Below are 22,500 nucleotides of genomic sequence, written 5' to 3'. Positions count from 1 at the left end.
ATCTCACACAAGTGTAAATTATAAGATTGCATGTGATCTACTTAAGGAGAGATTTGGAAGGCCTGAGAGGATGATATTTGCCCATGTTCAAGCACTTTTAAATGGCAAGGTTCCTGTTAAGGCAGGAGGCCCTAAGTATGTTTTACCTGCTGTGGAATCTACAGGATGAGTTGTTGACGCATATCAGAAGTTTAGAGGCTTTAGGTGTATCTGGTAAGCAGTGCGAAGTTTTCCTGACGCCCATTATTCTTTCTCGTCTTCCGAGTGAAATACGAATGGAGTGGGCTAGGAAAGGCGCTGGTCATGAAAGTGATTTGGAATGGCTTCTGAAATTCTTACAAGAGAAATTGAAAACTATTGAAAGATCTGAGACATTTAAAGATGTTACTTCTAGGAAACCAGAAAATCCTAGTGTATCTGAAGAAAAAAGAACTGGCACTAAGGGCTCAAGGGAGAAGGGTAACCTCTGCATTCGGCTCTGCATACCTCATCAGAGGTTGAATATCCTATCTGTGGATTTGTGCTAAAAAACATAAAACAGAAAATTGTTATGAAACATTGAAATTGAATGGGCCACAGCGTGCTGAGAAAATAAAATCTGCTGGATTGTGCTTTAAGTGTTTAAAAAAGGGACATTTAGCTAAAGGGTGTTATCCCAAGTGTAAAAAATGTAATGGAAAACATAACCTCATAATGTGTGTATTAAGTTGGATTCAAATAAGGATAATGACTCCATAAAGGTTGCAGTAGAGAACAGGTCTGAAATTGTAAATAAGGTAATGAGCAAGGTTCCTCTGTTAATTTTGCTGGAGCTGCTCTTCATAACGTTGCTTCTACAAATGTAACTTGTACTATTTTACAAAACTGCAAAGGTTCGTGTTGTGGGATCTAATGGCATACCTATTGAAGCAAGAGCTTTGTTTGACAGTGGGTCTGACCGTACTTATGTTAGTAGTAATATTGTAAAGAAATGTAAACCTGAGTGGATTACTAGTCAGCCCCATGCATATTCAGTGTTTGGAGGTGACAAGTCAAGTAAGAGTAGCCTAAGTAACATTATAAATTGAAGGTACTTGATCGTAATAATTATCACATTTGTTGACAGCTGTTGAGATTCCTAAGATATGTCAGCCCTTGATTAGACCAGTTATTCCAAATAATATGTTAAACGCCTTTTCTCATGTACAACTTGCTGATGATTATCAGAATAATTCACATGTGAATATTGATATATTGATAGGTTTGGATGCATACTGGCAGTTCATAAAGTCTGATGATGTAATTCAATTTGATGGAATTGTAGCTCAAAACTCTGTATTTGGTTGGGTACTGTCTGGTGCCTGGCATGCTAATCTTTTTTATCCCTGTACGTCATCTCAAATGTTGTGTATTTCAAAGGTGTCTGATTATGATGTATGTAAATTTTGGGATCTGGAATCTGTAGGGATTAGTCCTAAGGATCCAATAATCAATTAGAGTCAAAATTTCACATTGCAGGAATTTTCTGAGAAAATTCAATTTGTTGAAGGTAGATATGAAGTAGCCCTACCTTGGAAAAGTGGAACAGCTAAGAGTGATCTAATAGATAATAAACAAACTGCTTTAAAGAGACTAAATAAATTACACTGTAAATTGGATAAGGATGTTAAGCTGAAAACTGAGTATTACAAGGTTTTTGATGAGTATGAAAAGGAGGGTATAATTGAGGAAATTCCTAGCAATGAGATTAGTAATGGTTTCCCTATTTTTTATATACCTCACAGACCTGTTGTAAGAGAGGCTAGTACAAGTACAAAGGTAAGACCTGTTTTTGATGCTTCCGCTGCTAGTTACAATGGAGTATCTTTGAATGATTGTCTCCAAACTGGCCCCTCTCTTAACCCCGACTTAGTAAAAATACTGATTCGATTTAGGAGATGGCCTATAGCCTTATCAGGTGATATCAACAAGGCATTTTTACAAGTGAGTATGAGACGAGAAGATAGAGATGTACATCGTTTCTTACTGAAGTGTGAAAATGGTATTAGAATTATGAGATTTCGGCGTGTTCCATTTGGTAACACTGCTAGCCCCTTTTTATTAAATGCTACAATTCTATATCATCTTGAACGTGTAAAATGACTGAGGTAATACAAGAGTTAAAGGAAAATATGTATGTAGATAATTGGTTGAGTGGTGCTGACAGCTTTAATGAAGCTTATGCCAAGTTCAGTGAGGCTCGTAAGGTTTTATCTCTGGCAGGTATGCCTTTGACCAAATGGGTTTCTAATAGCAAATTAGTGACTTATAGATTTAATGATAGAATTAATCTTGTTAAAGAAGATGAAGCTACTAGTGTGTTAGGATTGCATTGGTATAACAATTCTGATACATTTTCCTTTCATGGAATTGAACTAAGCTCTAAGGTAGAGCTGGAGTTGACCAAACGATCAGTTTTGAGTCTTATTGCTAAATTATTTGATCCTCTGGGTCTTATAAGTCCCTTTGTAATGTATGGTAAAATACTCTTTCAGGACATTTGGAGATTGGGTCTTCTTTGGGATGATTTATTACCTCTGGAACTGCAGGTTAAGTTTCAGAAGTGGGTGAGAGTGCTAAATTTCTGAAATCTTGGAATGTTAATAGGTGCAATTTTCCTGATACTTCATGGGCAGGTCTTTGTAAAATTGAATTACATGCCTTTGGAGATGCTTCCACAAAGGGTATGGTGCTTGTGTTATATACGAACCTGCTCCCAGGATGGTTCTTATAAGGTGTCATTGGTGGCATCCAGATCTAGAGTAGCACCTATCAAGACAGTAACTCTTCCTAGACTGGAATTAATGGGGAGTTTATTATGTTCAAGGTTAGTAGTTTTTGTAAAGAATGCTCTAAGTTTGGGTAATGATACCTCCCTCATATGTTGGACTGATTCTAAAATAGCACTTGCTTGGATTCAAGGAGACCCTTGTAATTGGAAACCCTTTGTAGCTAACAGAGTTACTGAAATCCAAAGTATAACTCCACCTAGCTGTTGGCATCATTGTTCAGGAATTGACAACCCCTCTGATTTGATATCCAGGGGGATGTTAGGTGATCAGCTTTCGGCTAACAGTTTATGGGGAAATGGTCCCTCCTGGCTATCTGAACCTTTGTATTTTTGTCATGAAGGTAAACAATTGTTTTCTACTATGGAAGAAGCTAATTGTAAGGACGATACATCTTTGTTTGAATTTGATAGATGGAGTCACTTTAGTAAAGCTCAGCATGTAATGGCTTGGGTTTTGAGATTTGTACATAACTGTAAAATGCAGGTAATTAAATGTTTGGGAACTTCTGGCCCATTGACTTCAGATGAATTAGAGAAGGCCAAAAACTAAAATGATTTATTGTGTACAGAGAGAAGTCTATCCTCGGAAGTTAATGCTTTATTGAGAAAAAAACTATTTCAAAGGAGTCAAGTTTGTGTAAATTGGATCCTTTTCTAGATGAGCAAGGTTTATTGAGAATTAAGGGTAGGCTTGAGCATGCAGATTTAACCTATGAAAGTAAACACCCAGTAATAATACCCAAATGTCACTTTGCTAAACTACTTGTCAGCTTTCAACATATATTTCTTAAACATGCAGGTGTTTCTTCCATTATGTCTTCCTTAAGAAGTAGTTTTTTGGGTAATAGGAATTAGAGTATTAGCCAATAAGGTCTGTCATCAAGAAATGTGTTAGATGTCAAAGACATGATTCAAGGGCTTGCAGTCAACCTGTAGCTCCTTTACCAGAATTAAGGGTGAAGGCTGCACCACCATTTACTGTAACTGGTCTCGACTCTGCTGGTCCTCTATTTTGTGCTGATTTTGCATCGAAAAAGTTTTATATTTTGTTTTTTACGTGTGCTGTAGTCCGTGCCATACATGTAGAGCTTACTGACTCCATGAGTGTCTTTGACTGTATGCTTGCAATTCGCAGATTCATTGCTCGTAGGGGCCTTCCATCAGTGTTGTACTCCGATAATGCTAAGACCTTTGTTGCATGTGTCAGTGAATTGCAAAAGGTTTATGGACACCTGTCTCCCCACTGGAGATTTATAGTTCCAAGGTCTCCTTGGTGGGGAGGTTGGTGGGAACGTTTAATAAGATCAGTAAAGTCTGCTGTTCGAAAAACTTTAGGTGGTAATTATATTTCCAGGTGTGAATTAGAAACGACCTTACATGAAGTTGAGGCATGTGTAAATTCCAGGCCTTTGACTTTTGTTAGTGAAGAACCTGATGCCCCTGTCCCTTTATCTCCCTCTCATTTTCTTATTGGGAGAAGTACAGGTTTTCAAACTCCGGTGAACACTGACCCTTCTTTGTATTTCAGCTAAGGATTTAAGTGATAGAGAAATCTTAAGAAGGGCGATCTTAAATAAGTTTTGGACTGTGTGGAGCAATGATTATATCAGGAATTTACCTTGTGTTGTTAAGGGTTTCACTCCAAATTGTGACCTGAAAAAGGGTGATTTAGTGTTAGAGAAGGAAGATAATTTGTCCAGACGCATGGCCCTGGGTTGTGATAGTTGATGTATTTCCAGGCAAAGATGGACTTATTAGAAGTGTAAATGTAAAAACTTCCAAAGGGGTAATTACCAGGCCAATACAAAGATTACATTATCTGGAAATTTCAAGTTTTGACTCTGAAGCTATAACAGAAACCATAAATGAATCCATGCCTGAATCCCCTCTTGAGAAATCTAAGTCTGTATTCCCTCTTGAGTACTCTGTTGAGAATCGGGCAGGATAACTAAGGTCCCTAAGAAACTAGATTTGTGAGCATATAGGTTTGTATCTAGATTCACATGTTTATTCAAGATTTGTAAGTCCATTTTGCTATGAATAACATTTATCCTAATTTATTGTTTATTTTTGTCTCAGCAAACATCAGTGTGAGTTACTGCTACAGAATCTATTGAAATTACTGTTAAATTTTAACTTCCTATTTGAGACAAATTCCAGTGTAACTTACTGAATGTATTGGACTGTACCTTGTTCATTATTATGTCTTGATAGGAGTTATAACTCCTATGGTGGGGTGATGAATTGGAATTAACTTTGTGAAAGGCTTTACTTGTTTATTTAGTTGAGTATGCCATTTAATTTGCTGTTTTTCAAACATTTTCTTTATTGTCATTTGAAATGAATTATGAGTTTTATTAAATAATCTAAGTTTATTGAAACACTGCATTATTATTAATTGTATTGTATTGCTTTAATTTTGAGTGATTTGCCTTTGTAATTGTTGAGTAAGAAATTTGAGAATAAGAGATTGTTACTGTTTTGTGATCCTGTAAGATTTTCCGATGACTTCTTGTCATCGTTTGTTGTAAGAATTTAAACAGAATACAGTTAGAAACAGCGGCGTCACCACCCGGCTTTCCTTTCTCAAACCCTTCTTGGATGTTGTTAGTCATATATAAGAACAATAATATATATATATATATATATATATATATATATATATATATATATATATATATATATATGTGTGTGTGGTGTGTGTGTGTGTGTGTGTGTGTGTGTATGCCCTGGTGGGCCTAAGTAAGACTGCAAGGCAGCAGTTTCCACAGTTATTGGAGGTGGGCTTAGCCTTTTACTAAAAAGTAAGACTGCATGGCAGCGGTTTCCACATTTATTGGCGGGGGCCCTAGCCTTTTACTAAAAAGTAAGACTGCAAGGCAGCGGTTTCCACATTTATTGGCAGAGTGCCTAGCCTTTTACTAAAAAGTGAGACTGCAAGGCAGCAGTTTCCACATTTATTGGTGGTGGCCCTAGCCTTTTACTAAAAGGTAAGACTGCAAGGGAGCAGTTTCTACATTTATTGGAGGTGGGCTTAGCCTTTTACTAAAAAGTAAGGCTGCAAGGGAGCAATTTCCACAGTTATTGACGATGGGCCTAGCCTTTTACTAAAAAGTAAGAGTGCAAGGCAGCAGTTTTCAGACATATTGGTGGTAGGCCTAACCTTTTACTAAAAGGTAAGAGTGCAAGGCAGCAGTTTCCACAGTTATTGGAGGTTGGCATAGCCATTTACTAAAAAGTAAGACTGCAAGGCAGCAGTTTCCACACAAATTGGTGGTAGGCCTAGCCTTTTACTAAAAAGTAAGACTGCAAGGCAGCAGTTTCCACGCATATTGGTGGTAGGCCTAGCCTTTTACTAAAAAGTAAGACTGCAAGGCAGCTGTTTCCACATTTATTGGTGGTAGGGCTAGCTTTTTACTAAAAAGTTAAGACTGCAAGGAAGCAGTTTTCACAGTTATTGGTGGTTGGCATAGCCATTTACTAAAAAGAAAGACTGCAAGGCAGCAGTTTCCAGTTATTGACGTTCGGCCAAGCCTTTTGCTAAAAAGTGAGACTGCAAGGCAGCAATTTCCATAGTAATTGGCGGTGGGCCTAGCCTTTTACTAAAAAGTAAAAATGCAAGGCAGCAGCTGTCCTTCTATTCGCCTTTTACAAGCAGGACCTATGGTGGTAGTATTCTTACACCCCCTATGACAGGATGAACGTATAAAACCTCATCAGGCTGAAAATTTTACAAGGATGAGAATCACTGAAATTACGTAAAACATAAAAAGAAAATCAAATACAAACTAAGAATAAATCACAAAGTTCCTAAAATAAAAAACAAAAACAAACACAAATAAAACAATAAGGTGAAATGTAAACAAACTTCCACAGAAAAAGTAAAATGTCTGACTACCCATTTGGGTACCTACTAAGCAAAAGGTGCAAGCATCATCACCTGCAAAATATACTCGCACAGAAAGTGGAACACGACTTTACTACACTTCACACCTTCGTCTTGAAAACAATCTTCTCTATCTTTTGTATTAAGTGGTATTACTTCCAATATTTCCACCAGAACAATCTCTCTTCATTCATCCTGTATTTCCACGTATCCTTGCCATCTAACAACCGAATGATATGTCCTTTCACGCTTCCAACTGTACATAAACTACATAAGCAATATTCATCTCAGCCTGCTAAATCTTACTGCAATCATTTGTATCCAATATCATAATTCCACACCCTTAAAAGAAAGTTTAGTAAACGATCCGATCACTCATATATATATATATAATATATATAATATATATATATATATATATATATATATATATAATATATATATATATATTGTAAAAAGGGGGAATGTACAGATTCGTCATTTTTAACTTCCATGGAGACAGAGAGTCCAAGTGACAAGACATCTCAGCTTAAGAATGCTGATGTACCTTTTTGGTTGGCGTGACATTAAGATGCTTACTAAGCAGGTCAACGATCGTTCTGTAGTTCGAGAAGGTGCCTTTGAAAACTGGCTGCAACCAGTTACCTGGACGTTGACGAAGGGTGTGAGTTTGTCTGTATGTGTGCGGCTCTTCTGTTCATAATGGCATGTTTAGCCAAAACTATAGAGAGACTTACGGAGAGGTCTGTGTGAGAAAGGCAGAGCCACGATGGCGTATGCCAAAGAGTTTCCTTTTGAGAGTGTGTGATGTTCTGGGCTGCAATGGGTAAGAATTACTGTGCTTTAGCCAAAGATATGGCTTGTCTCTTAATTTGACATTTTGTAAAGATGATCTATTTCATTTAATCTTTTGGCTTCATCTTTACAATTGTGTATGCTTATCAGTGTGTCCCTCCTGTCTTTTAACAGGCGGATCTAGTGAGGGGAGACTGTGTCCTGTGTGGAGGGAACTATAATATTTTGGAGAAGAGAAAATTGGTGTTTTACTATTACTGATTAGGACTATTATTTACTGGGGGGTTATCTAACTTACTTGGACTGTAAGTTATCATTCCATTAATATCCTGTAAGAATCTGAATTATTTAATTTATACTTTGCTTTGAATAAATGTCTATTTTTGTAGCTCCGACTCTGATTTGATGACCTGATGAAATGGAGTGGAGGTTGTTGAGAGAGAGAGAGAGAGAGGTTGCGAGAGAGAGAGAGATTAGGAGAGAGCGAGAGGAGAGAGAGAGACGAGAGAGAGGGGCTATTGTCTGAGAGAGAGAGAGAAGAGAGAGAGAGAGAGAGAGAGAGAGAGAGAGAGAGAGTGAGAGAGGAGAATGTGTTACCAGAATTAGTTTGCCTGCTGCTATAGCTAAACGCTTACCAAATGAAATATGAGACTTTTATCTCGTAAGATATATATATATATATATAATATATATATATATATATATATATTATATATATATATATATATATATATATATATATATATATGTGTGTGTGTGTGTGTGTGGTGTGTGTGTGTGTGTGTGTGTGTGTGTGTGTGGGTAATTTATAAGTATTGCCGACAAATACCAAGCTGAGGGGGTTATTTCTAATATCTGACTTGGGCGAAATTCTGAAATATATATATAAAAAAAACACCATTATGTTAAACCGATTACCTTTTCCGCTTAAAATGATTTGTTGCATAAACACAATCGCTACATTTAACGTGAACACCCAATGAAACAATGAACCCAATGGAGCATTCCCTGGAAAACAATAAAGTTTGTTTCAACAAAATATCTTCTTTATTAAGTACTAGGGAAAATGAATTATTTCCGCCACTTAGGGTACATTTGGTACTTTTTTATCTGAAAATATATAGGATGAAAAACGTTTTTATTAACCTAAATGAATTAATTCCAAGTTCATAAAAACCTTTCAAGATAAAAGCAAATGAACGTTCTTTCTACTACGTGAATACAAATACGACGAATTTAATCTGTAAATTAATTTCATTACTGAAATAAACAATGAAGGTTAAAGGCAGTTTTTTTCTTATGATCTCTTTCATATTGTTATTGTTGTACGGCATTTCAAAACTACAAGCTTTTTATTAATAATATTCCAGAAAATCATTACCATTAACAAGAAGAGACCGCTCAATTCTGGCAACATTTGTTGATTTTCTCAACAGAGAACCATTCTTCGAAAAAAAAGAAAAAAGGAAAAAAAGAAAAAGTGAACGACTAAATTATGACTTGATTATGCTATCGATCATATTGCAACAAGGGACTCCTCTTTTCATTCCAACTCCCCTCTTAAGAATATTCTTTTCAAAAGACGTTAACATAACGCTATTTCATATCGCTATTGACATTAACCATCTGTCGTAGAGATTTTGCCTCTCCTATAAAGCTCTTGTTAGTCTCTCTTTTTTTCAGTCTTTTCATTTCCCTCCCTAGTGTATGTATGGGGGTTAAAGCTCTTTCCAGGTCACTTCGCTGACACTGGGGACAACTCTCCATCGTATGATCCCCAGGCACTACTTAAGGATATCCCTGAGTCAGAGCCACAGGAGCAGGAGGCACTAGGCACTAATTCAGGACAGCGGGCCCGCATCCCATAAAAGAAAGCTGGGTGACCACGTGACATGGGATAAGAAAACAAACACTGTGGATGCAGTACAAACACTAGCTCCACTTCCTGAGCTATGGTCCATCAGAGCCAAACCCAACACGTGGCTGACTACCAGTTCAAGTATTATGCCAAATCCCCCATCACTGCCTCATCCATCGTCAGTGTATCTACAATAACTTCTCTCTCCGTCACCAGGTAAAGTGCCTGGGACTGAGTTTTTGCCAGTCACGTGGATCCTGTTTCTTTTGCTATTCCATTTTTCGATTTTCAATGCATTTCTCATATTGACCTGACTATATTACAAAGAGTGTCCCTAAGTGAAGTAACAGCGTTGTGCCCAATGGTCAGCTGGCACCATCAGCGCATCTTTGACCCCTTAATCGCACAAGTTTCGTCAATTAATCGCATGCCTTCTCCAATGCAGACGCAGTTTTCTTGGCGTGGATCCTTCTGCTCCGATTGTGCTTGCATTACCATGGTAACCCACTACAATTTGATTTATGGTGCCCTTTAAAGTCAAAAGTTGGCACCCAGTTATCATCGACTCATCTTATTTAGAACTCCAACAGAGCCCTGTTACCTGTCCTAATTGTTCCCATTCATCTGATCATGTTTATTTTATATACATGTTATTCTAGTTATTCTAAGAGTTTATCTAAAATTCCCCCTTCTAGTAAAGCCCTCAGCTTAATTTCTTTTCTTCTATGTTCTAACTACTTGAAAATTATAGTCAGATTGCATTATCTCCTTGAAGTAAGTCCCTTGCCAGGTTTAGGCTATAAAAATGGCAACCCATGCTCCAGATTGTAGCCTGTAACAAGTAGCCCCGATAAGCTGGATACAAGTGAAAAACGAACCTTATCATGTACACCCCCTTAAATAAGCACACAATCGAACAGAAGACCACTGATTAAATATTGCATTACTTTGTATTATTGCGATTATAAATCATGACTGGAATGTTTAAATTTAATTTTCTCTAGCAATTTAAATGCTTGTGTGCATGCTAAACGAGTAATCTCACAGAGAGAAAGAGTTGTGCCATTTAAAAACACGAGTTTTGTTGGTACCACATGATAGCAACTCCTACATGACTTAAATTGGTAGGTCTTAGTTATGGAGTGTTAACAGTGTTAAAAAAGGAAAAGTGGTTCATTTATTTCTCCCACCAAGTGCTCTGGACAATTTGCAGTCTATTATTTTAGAGGACACACCATCTGGCAACTCAAATCATGGTACAATAAGCAATTTAACTACATTTCTCTCTCTCTCTCTCTCTCTCTCTCTCTCTCTCTCTCTCTCTCTCTCTCTCTCTCTCTCTCCCTTTCTCTCGCCATAGCATTCACGTTATAATTTCAAAGTAAACTTCCAAGAAATTTCATGTGCGTTCTTTAAACACTTATATTTACAAAGTTCATTCATCTGTGACCACGTAGGCCACTTTAGAAATGAAAGAATCATTTTCAATTTAACTTTGTAAGTCTGCACAACCGAGTCACATTTTTTTGCATCCGTACCTACAACCCCACGGAAAGGTGAGGGAAACGTTTCCAAGACTGTTTGCCATTGTCCCATAAAACTTCATACAAGACTTCGCTCAGACAGCCACGCGTTGGTGCACGAGTCCTGTGCCCGTCCCAACAGCGTACTATATCCCCCGTCATAACAGAAACTTATGATATTTTAAAATAATGTAAATTCAGATACCATTCTGATCACACGCTTTTGTCAAGTCAACCTTTACTATAACATAAAATTCTTCACACATGATAACAACAAATAAACGTTCATTACATGATTGCTTTAGGACCCAACTTAATTTTAATTTTTTCACGAAATAAGTAAGCTTAATAAATTAAGCTTACTTATTTCAAGTTTATCTCTGTATGTACTTACAAACAACCCATCTTTTTCTTGCCTAAGCCTTTACCACTTTCCATCCATCCCAAGTGTCTCTCACAAAATTAAACTCAATTAATGCTTATGCAAACCATTTACCAAAATTCCATGTTACAGCACATGGCCAAGTTACTTGAAAAGCCCACCCTATCGATAGCTCCCACAAATTCTTGCAATCCTCATGCTCGATTCTACAGAATGAGCCAGCACCCAAGGTGTAATAACTCTACATTCTTTGAAGGAAAACAACATTCTTTGGAACACCTTGAACCTTGCGCTATAGTCTGTTTCGTCCGTATGTTAGTAAATCAACTATTTTACATGAACAAACCTATATTCTCTGAAACAAGTCAACCCTACATTCTTTATGAACACATCAACGTTCTACTAAACAACCAAACCTGTTCTCTATGAACAAACCTATGTTTTACAAAACTACCAAACCCATTCTTTACAAGCAAAGTCATGTTCTCAGGAACAACCAAAACCCATTCTCTATGAACAAACCCACATTTTCCAGAACCAACAAAGCACATTCTCTACAAAGAAAACCGTGTTATCTCCAACAAATCATATCTCATTCCCTTTGAACAAGTTTACACTCCATTTGAACAATGCTATGCTCTTTATGGACAAGCGTACATTCTCAGGAATGACCTTTACCCATTCTCTATTAACAAACAAACATTTTCTGGAACAACTAAACCCATTTTCTACAAACAAGCCCATATTCTCCAGAACCAACAAAATCTATTTTCTATGAACAAAACCTGTTTTCCAGAACAAATCATATCCCATTCCCTTTGAATAGGCTTATGATCTATTTGAACAACTCCGGGTTCTTCACGAACAAACCCACGTTCTCAAGAACAACCAAAACCCATTCTCTATAAAAAAAAACTTACGTTCTCTGGAACAACCAAGCCAGTTCTCTATGAACAAACCTTAACCTCAAACTCGACTCCCACGAACAAGCCGACACCAAGAACAAACCTGCAATTAGTGCCAGTACCACCTAACATTGCCATTTACCAGTAGTGCCACCTACTTAGCTATGCTCCATTGCCCAGTCACTCGCTGTCACAACAGTGCCAAATCACCCCCAGCACCATGGCCCTTGGCATTGCATACCACAAAAGTACCCTTCTCTTAACTGGAGCTTAGGCTCACAACCAGCTGTAACAACATGTCGGCACATACCGATGATTACGAAACCTTGGTTACCCATGGGAAGGATCTGAACCTGTAGAGAGATGCCCTGACCACATGGGAAAAGAAGAAAAAAGAAGAAAAGGAAGAGACAAACAGACAGGAGAGGGAGAAAGAAAAGAAGGAAAAAAAGGAAAAGGAGGAGAAAGACAGCCAGAAGAAGGAGAAAAAAAAGAAAGAGAAGAAAAGAGGGAGAGAAAAAGACAGGAAAGGGAAAGGGAAAGAGGGGATAGAAAGTAACAACGGGCCCATGAGCTACAGCTAGCCCAAAAGAATGCCAGGAACCCCACTCCGACCTCTCCCCAGTCCACTCCCGCAGTGCAAGTTCTCTAATCCCAAAATAAATAGATGCCGAGCATGAGGCCTAGCTTGACCCAATAGAAAGGGTCTTCTCCACATACTCCCCCACTCCCACAGAGGTTTGCCTGATTTTAGGGAAGTACCTGGGCGGAAAGGGCTCAGTCGCCTTCCGAGCCCTTTCTTCGAGCAACCAAGGAAAACTTATGGAGGTCTTAAAAGCCTTCACTAAAGCGTACCACAAGACCCACGCACTCAAATGCTGGGTAGAAGCCCTAAACATCTCCACCTTCAATGCCCTGTTTAAGCGCACACAGCTCAAGGAGTTCTTCTACTATGATGTTTGGCACGCTTGCCACTTACCTATCCGATAAAGCCCCCAGTTGTTCACTGAGTGCTGCCGCTTGGCGGATACATACCATCTTCACATTGGCTCCTTGGAACGGAAAGTAAATCCCCCTACTCACACCTCCAGGCTCAGTTAGATCAAAATGGGCATAATCAAGAGGGCTGTGCACCTCACAGAGCAATGCCATCCGAAAGCCCAGGCACCACCAAAGGCACCTACTATTTCCCCACACTGGGAATGCACCCAACCAAACCTCATCTGGCTCTTGGGTACCTAACAACTGGCCTACTCATTCCATGGGTCTAGTACCACGAAAGGACTGTAGCAAAGAAATTTGCAAGGACTGTAACCAGAAGGGTCACAAAATACAGGCATTGTTTGAAATATGCTGCACCTAAAGCATTCCACACTGCTGATAATTTTCAGCAGCCTGCTGATTGGATAGGCCTTGATGCTGTAGCCATAGCGCCCCTTGATGGATCCTCTCCACCTTGAATGCTGCCAAATATCATTGACACCTGGTCAGAGGCCAGCCTCATCACTCGAAAACAAGTGCCTCCTAGTGCCACCTTCTGCAAAAACGAGTGGAGGGTAATCATGTGCTGGAGTAACAGAGACATAAAGGACCTCCCTATAGTTCATCTACAGGTCATCACAGGTGGGTCTTCCAGAAAAAGAGAACACCTCTTCAGAGTCATCCAGTATCTTGCAACCAGACGTCCTCTTCTTTTGTGCTAAAATGTTGTCCAATGGAGGGACACTGTTATCCATTTGCACTGCATGATAGCCATGACCCCTGATGAACATGGGAGTAGGTACCTACCGCCAGAACCAATCCACTACCCACTAATTTGCTGCCAGTCTATCACTCCTTATCAGATGTGCCCTGGCTAGAAGATCAGCCTGGCACCCGACTCGACCATTCTGCCTCTGCAGCTGCAACGCCCTCCTCATCACGAGGGTGGCTGCCTCCCTTCCTACCTTAAGTAGGGAACAACTTACCTGTAACTAGGCGGAGGATGCCACCCACAGCTCCTCCACTCAGATGCTATCACAGATGAGGAAGAAATAAAGAACCTTGTGAAGGATGATTTCCTCCTGCAAGATGATGTACTCTACCAAGTATCCTAGGGAAAGCATGGGCCTGCTCAGATCATCCACCAACTGGTAGTTGTTCCTCTGTCCCTACAACAAGACTTCCTCTGGTTTGCGCATGATGGCCTTGGAAGGCACTTCTGTGTCACCCAGACCATCTGGCCATCAAAGGATGATTCTATTGGCCAGGACTGCAAAAGGCTGTCAAGGTCTTTGTAGCATCTTGCCCCACCTGCAAATAACAGAAAACCTGAATGAAGTCATACTCAAGGATCCTCTCTAGAATATACCCCTTGTCAGCATCCCTTTCCAAGACATTGTCATTTACTAGTATACATCCCAGGGTTGTACCAAGAGCAAGAAGGGACATAATCATTGCCTTACAATCACTGAATGATTTACAAGATATCCAGAGGCTCCAAGAATGCCATAAAGGCCATACAATTTTTCTGTTGTTTTGTGTTCCCTACCACAATTCAAAGTGATCAAGGGAGACATTTTATGTCCAAAGAATTCTGCGACAGCATGGCCAGCCATGGCACAAAACATATCCACTCTACTCTTTACCATCCTGAAAGCCAAGGGATAGTGGAGAGATTCCACCATACCCACGGTTTTACCATTGCCAAACAAGAACATGAAGGAAGAGCAACCGGGAGGAGAACCTCCCCTGAGCCCTCTTTGCTATTTGTCAGGCACACTCCGAAACTTTCGGGTAGAGCCCCTTCAAACTTCTCTACCTTCACTCCATTCGACATACTGTATGAGGTCTGGGCTAAACTGACAAAGGTGGACTAGGCAAAGGACCTGCCAAACATCCAGTGGAACCTTCTGGCCACATGGGTGGTCACTCAAGAGGCAGTCACTCAAGAGGGGGTCAAGCTCAAGCTTGACAAAAAATCCAGAAGTAGAGCCTTTAATGTCAGAGACCAAGTCCTGGTGCTTTGGACAGGAGCCACTCGTCTGCTCGAAACTTGGTTCACAGGCCCCCACAAGATACTCAGGATGCATGGAACTTTGAATTACCTAATGGAATGCAGGCAGAGGTAAAGTAAATGGCTGCTCATTAATTTGTTAAAGCCTTACTCAACCCACAAGGAAAAGGAAGACAGAGAAGCCCTTCCTGCTCCCAGGGGCCTTTTTGACACCATCACTGTGATGCCAGAGCCCTCGAAGAATTCTGAAGTCCTCAACCTCGAGTCTGTTACCCTGGGACTCGAGAGTCACCAGTGTCAGGACACACAGCGATTGTTAAGCACACAACCGCAGGTCACCCAGGAGTGCCTCAGATGCACCGATGTCCTGGAACACTTAATACACCTGTGGGAAGGTGTCACTCTTAGCGTTCAAGGTACTACTGAGTCAGTCCACTGAGAGAAAAGAGGATCGAGGAGTAAGTGCAACTCCAACTTGATCTGATTCTTATTGGGGACAGTCGCAGTGAATGATCCTCCCCAGTTGTCTTGGTTCCTAAAGAAGGATGGGAGATAGGTTATGTATTAACTTTCAGAAGCTAAAAGAAGCCACCAAACCAGATCCATACCTCCTTCTATGAATTAAGGCCTTCTTAGGCAGCCTGGGTTAAGTTAATTATATCTTAGTTTTACCAGACCACTGAGCTGATAAACAGCTCTCTTAGGGCTGGCCTGAAGGATCAGATATTTTTATGTGGCTAGGAACCAATTGGTCACCTAGCAACAGGAACTACAGCTTATTGTGGGATCCAAACTACATTATGTTGAGAAATAAATTTATAACACCAAAAATAAATTCCTCTAATTCCGCAATGGCTGAATCAAGAATCAAACTTCAAACCACTGGATTGGTAGCCGAGTGTGAAAACCACTCATCCAGTGAGGAACTAGGCAGCCTGGGTAGTACCCCCTATTTCAGCCAAATTAATTTAGAGAAGGGATATTGGCAAGTGCCCCTGGCCAAAGAATTGTACCCCCAGCTGCTTTCAAAGATTAATGAACAAAATCCTGGCAGGAATAAAAAAACTGTCATTTGTATATCTAGACGACATAGTTACATACACCCACACATGGGAGGAGTTTCCTTCAGATCCTCAACTAAATCCTTGCTGCCCTACAAAAAGCCTAAATGGTCATAAGCATAAGGAAATGTCAGTTCAGGGTGGCCGGAATCACGTATCTTGGTCACCGAGCAGGAAATGGAAAACTGAGGCCTAAATTTACCAAATTCCATGACATTCAGAATATGCCATACCCGAGGACCAAGAGAGAAGCTCAGCAATTTCTTTGGGATGGTTTAGTACTTCTGACAGTTCATTCTCAACTTCACTGATGCAGCCTACCCTATATCTAACCTCATCTGTGGAAAACAGTCCTTCCACTGCTCACCTGAGTGCGAGAGGGCATACGATCATCTCAAGGCAATACTCATCAGTCAACCAGTTCTTCATACATCCAACGATGAGTTGCTCTTCTACATGGCAGTCAATGCCAGTGACATCGCCACTGGGGCAGTCATGTTTCAATAAAAGGATGAGGTTAGGGCACCCAGTGGCCTTCTATCCAAGAGAAAGAACTTCTGGGTAATATTGTGGCCATGAAATATTTTGAGTCCTATTATGCTGATCATAAATTCCCATTAACAGTCTTAGCTGATCACAACTTTCAGTAACCAGAATAAATGTCTAATTCTTTGGTGCATCAACCTCCAACATCATAGCTGAAGAATTGAGCATATCAAGGGTACAGACAACAAAATCACTGATACCCACTCCAGGCATCCCAGCTAATGCCTCTATCGATGGCTCCCTCCTACCTGCTCCCCCAGAGTAACGTGACACTCTCCCCTGAGTGAAACATTGTTATTTCCTTTTTTGATTCTATCATTTCTTGTTACTTATTACTTCTGTATAATTGTTATCGCAAGTACCAACCATCAGATTGGATGACCTCCATGAATCCCTGACTCTCAAACCATACAGCTATGTGTAGGACACCCTATCTTGTACTTAAATTAGAGCCATTAGGTTTTCACGACTTTAGTGCCATGATTGGCACCATTCTCAGTCATACCGAGTACTGTGGCATCTCCTAACATAAGCCCACAAGTACTTACCTCCCTTATACTGCCTCATGAAGGCAAACTAGCTGCATGACCTTGCATAACAAAGTTATGCCAAGTCATGCAGCCTTGTTTGTAGGCAGTCTCATCTAATTCAAGTTGTGTTATGTCAACATTTTGGGGGTTACAACAAGGGACACCAGTTTTCAAGCCAACTCTCCTTTTAAGAATATCAGTTTCAAAAGACATTAATATAATGCTGTTTCATATCGCTATTGACATTAACAGTCAGTCAGAGATTTTGCCTTGCATACAAAGTGCTTGTTATTCTCTCTCTTTGGTGGTATTTTCATTTCCCTTCCTAGACCATGTGACTGTGTTAAAAGCTTCCATTGTATGATCTCCCCAGACACTACTTAACAAAGTTCCTGAATGAACACCATAAATGGTACTAATCCAGGACAGCTAGCCTGCACCTCAAAAGAGAAAGCTGGGTGACCATGTGACACAATATCCCCCATTCACCTGGCAATTCAGCATGTGGGCAACAAAGAGAACCATGAAGCAGAGGCAAAATGATAGAAAACGGATGACCCTTGAAAAGAATGGGAAGTTAATCCGGCAAAGAGATAAAAATGCCAACGAACAATGCCTCTCATGAGAGACACTTCAGATGCAGTGCAAACACAAGCTCCACTTTCTGAGCCCCGTTCCGTCAAAGCCAAATCTCAACATGTGCCTGACTACCAATCCGAGTATTTTTCTAGTGCCGACATCCCCTATCACCCACCTCCACCCATCATCAGCACATCTATGAAGACCTCTCTCTCTCTCTGACACCAAGTACAGTACCAAGAATTGAGTTCTTACCAGTCTCGTGAATTGTTTCTTTTGCCATTCCATTTTCCCAATTTCCTATGCATTTCTCATATCCACCACTTGATTTCTTTAAAATGTTCCAACCCAACACTCACAAGCAAACATATTTAGTCCTATGCATATGTCTATAGTATATTATGTACTGATAAGATATGATATATATGTGTTTTTTAATTAATTAAGATCCACTAAATCATTAAATGCATTAGCGATTCTCTCTATATCCTTCCACAGTCCACAATTCTGTCTAAAAAACTAAGAATCTTGCCTCGGGGCCGCAATCGAGTCCGGCTTTCATCATTGTGCAACACCAAGCACCATTATCCCGCCTTGTCCACTATTTTCTTTGAGATTTTCAGTACTGCCCCATTTTCTCTGAAGTCAGTGGTATGCATATACAAAATAACCAAACGCATAGCATAGGTATTTAGCAGTTAGATGATAATATAAGTACTAGAAATATTATCGTTCACCGAGAAATCGACTAGGCTCAAATCAGACTCATGAGAAAAAACAATCATAACTTTCGTACCAAACTTCCCGAGCAGGTTGTAAACAAAATAATATAGCAATTTCTCTCGGTTTCTCGTGACTCTGGGTCCCATTATCAGACGTTTTCCAGGAAATCTAATGTGTGTTGTGTCTTGTCACTCTCGTGATATGTGAAACATATAACTCGAAAAGAATGTTTTTCGCCGAAATTCATGTACATTAATTGTTAAATCATTTTTTCGAAAAAAAGACAATCAAAATTCTCCACAGATGATGTAGTCGAGCTACTGTGTTAGATAAAAAAGAAAAAAAAAGTGCCACCATTTGGCTTCTAAGCAGTTAAGGAGACCATTTTTTTTTCGAAAAAGTAGAGGGGTATCCCCCTCCCCTTAAACCCCACCCCCACAGCGAACTCCATATCATTGCCCCCCCCCCCCTCCCCCTACATTTTTTTCTGAGAATGCCCATGATTATGTTTGTCCTAATACCATCTGACATTTGTGATACATGAAATATATAGATTTGGGATGTGTTGTATGAATATCTGCCAAATGTAATTTGTCAAAAGTTGTGATCTCTACTATGATATGCTCACTGATCATTACTCGATGAGCGAAATTTTTGTAGATTCTATCCTCCACACTTCATAGTAAATTTATGAAACTTCAATAATGCATCTACGATATCTAACTAGTGTAAATTTTATTCAAAACAATGTTTGTAAGTATTTTTTAGTCTTTTAATACGTCGTAGCAAATGAAATTTGATAATTACCATTTCGAACATTTTTTTTTCGATGCGCTTACGTTCCTGATACAGGGATCTAAAAATTTAATATACGTATTTTGTGATAACAATTAAATAACGTAAATATATTTACATCTACACCACATACTACTCGTTTATATTGAATAGCTTACTTGCCTAAAACAAAAAAAATGTTTTAATTGCTACACAGAAAAAGGTATCTACGTTATCTGGTTACCTTAAGGTGGCTTCATGCCAGCACAGGTCCCTATCCAAACCCGCCTGTAAATTTTGTAAGGTGTGAAAAAAAGGTTAGAGACCCGGTGTGGACCTCGTGACTCTTCAACCTACTAGGAACAATGCAAAAATAAATTCTTTGTAGGGTAAAGTAATTAAGCTTTTTCATAGATATTGTTGGAACGTTTCCTTTATTAAAAAAATAAAGGCCTTAACAATAGATCTAAAAGATTTTGGTTTGCTATACAGACTACGAGTATTTTTTTAAGGTTAAAAGGAATTCTGTTTGTGTATGTCTGTCTATTTGCATATTCTATTTGTCATTTGCAAGAAACAAATTCTCTGAGAGAGAGAGAGAGAGAGAGAGAGAGAGAGAGAGAGAGAGAGAGAGAGAGAGAGAGAGAGAGAGAGAGAGAGAGAGGCTTGTGGAGAAATAGGGAAGTATCCTTATTTAACCAACGCACCAAAGACAAAGAAGTTTTTCATTATATCAAGTGGCCTTGTTTTCTTCCACCAAGAGAGTCTTGAACCACTACAAGGTAATGTGGAGAGCCTATGGCAACATATTTTCAATTTTTTTTTCCATGTGAGTTATATTTAGCTGTCAAATCGTAGCCCCTCGTTTTATGAGAGCAAGGTTCATACCTGGAAGTACACACACGCCCGTAACGTATGTAGTATGTATGTATGTATATGTATATATATATATATATATATATATATATATATATATATAATATATATATATATATATAGATATATATATATACATATATATATATAATATATATATATATATATATATATATATATATATATATATATAGAATACCACAGGAAAATGATAGTAAGAAATCCAAGCGCTTTCGTCTTAATGAAAAAAGTTGTAGATAAATATAAGCAACAAAATTAATATATTCAGTTTTTACATGTTTTGGACTGTAAAGATACTTTGTAATTTCGGTTAGGGTCAATTCTGTTTAGGTTTGTGACCGTGTGGTATCCGATAATCCTGGATTATCTCTTTTAATTTTTACCCTTTTGACAATTAACCATCTGGTATTCTTGATCTTGTTGTTTACCTGAGACCTTTCTCTCCAATTGTATTTCATTCGCTCCTTGACAATGTCTTAGTAAAGACGAAAGCGCTTGGATTTCTGACTATCATTTTCCTGTGGTATTCGCTTATTTAATGAAATCTCGTGCATCTACTGTGATTTTTAAGAGTATATATATATATGCATATATATATATAAGTATATATATATATATATATATATATATATATATATATATATATATATATATATATATATATATATATATATGCTATATATCTATATAATATATATATATATATATATATATATATATATATATATATATATATATATATATATATATATATATATATATCTATCATATACTATATACTATATATATTATATATATATTATATATGATATATATATATGTATGTATATATATATATATAATATATCTATATATATATATATATATATATATATATATATATATATAGAGTTGTGTATGCATGTATGTATGGGGGCTCGAAGTTACCCATCATCGTTACACTGCACATCTGCTATTTTAGTCATTTGCCGGTAAAATTTTGATTCACGTTCTGTAAATAATTTATTAAAGAAAAAACTTTAAGATCTCAAAAAAGAATCATTATTAGAATTAACATAAATTAATTACTATCTTTATACATCAAGTGATAAAACGAGTCATATTTGGATGAAATTTTACTTTTTTGCTGTCGCCAATATGTATATTAAGTTATAAGCTTTTTATACAAGTTAGCAAAACAGAATTGATTAACCTGTGCGCTTACGAATAATAATTTGTGATCACTGAATACGATCAAATTACACGAAAATATTAATGTGCATATTCACTGAAAATTCAAAATTGTGTTCTTTTATCCATAATTTTTACTTTGCACCTCAATACACATGTTATATCTCAATTTGATAAGCAGTTATGCACTAAATATATTACACTTATTTGAAAGGATTAATCTGAATAAAATAATAAACTTGACTTTCACTTCTGTTTAACCTTCCATTGACAAACTAATGGCCCCTGTTTGGAAACTAATTAGAAAAAGCTTAGAAAGCTTACATAAACAAAATATTTATTATTTCCTACTTAACAGTGGATTCTTGTATTCTTAGAAATGAATATTATGGTTTTATTTAGCTTAACTGATAAGACCCCTAATAAGGCTTTTGTACAAAATCTTTGAGAGTTTTACAAAATGCTGCCTAGGATTTCCTTAAAAGGGAACTTGTCATGTAACAATGCAGTTTTCCTTCTGTATTGACCATTCTGGTTGCAACCTACAGCGTCTTTGCTTATAGTTAGTATGTCATTTACAAATATTTTGAGCTTGTTCATATATATTTGCGGGCTGAACATCACCTTATGAAGATTTTTAGAGATATAGGTAAGGTATAATGAGCTTCCTCAGTAAGTATTTGAATACGAAGAAATGTATAAAGGTATAAGCCACGAATAATTATCACATCACATTATTCGAGCTACAAATGTCCTTTGATATATAACTCACTCTACTTCGGAATTGGTATATTTTCATAAAAGTAAACCGAACGGGAATTCTTTTGTTGATAATAATTTCGTCCTCTCGAAAGCGCCCAGCGGGCAGAGGAGAAATCAGGAATTCACTGATATGATCGATTCGGCTAACAAGTGAGGTTATGAGTTTATACCGACTCCAGTACAAACTTATAACCTCACTTGTTAGCCTGAAGTCCTGATTTCTTCTCTGTCCGCTGGGCACTGGTTTGAACCCACGAGAGGACGAAATTATTATCAACTAAAAAATTCCCCTTCGGTTTACATAT

Source organism: Macrobrachium nipponense, chromosome 5 (genome assembly GCF_015104395.2).
Source record: "Macrobrachium nipponense isolate FS-2020 chromosome 5, ASM1510439v2, whole genome shotgun sequence".
Taxonomy (NCBI): domain Eukaryota; kingdom Metazoa; phylum Arthropoda; class Malacostraca; order Decapoda; family Palaemonidae; genus Macrobrachium; species Macrobrachium nipponense.
The sequence above is the reverse complement of the archived record's forward strand: the minus strand, read 5'-3'. Positions refer to the sequence as shown.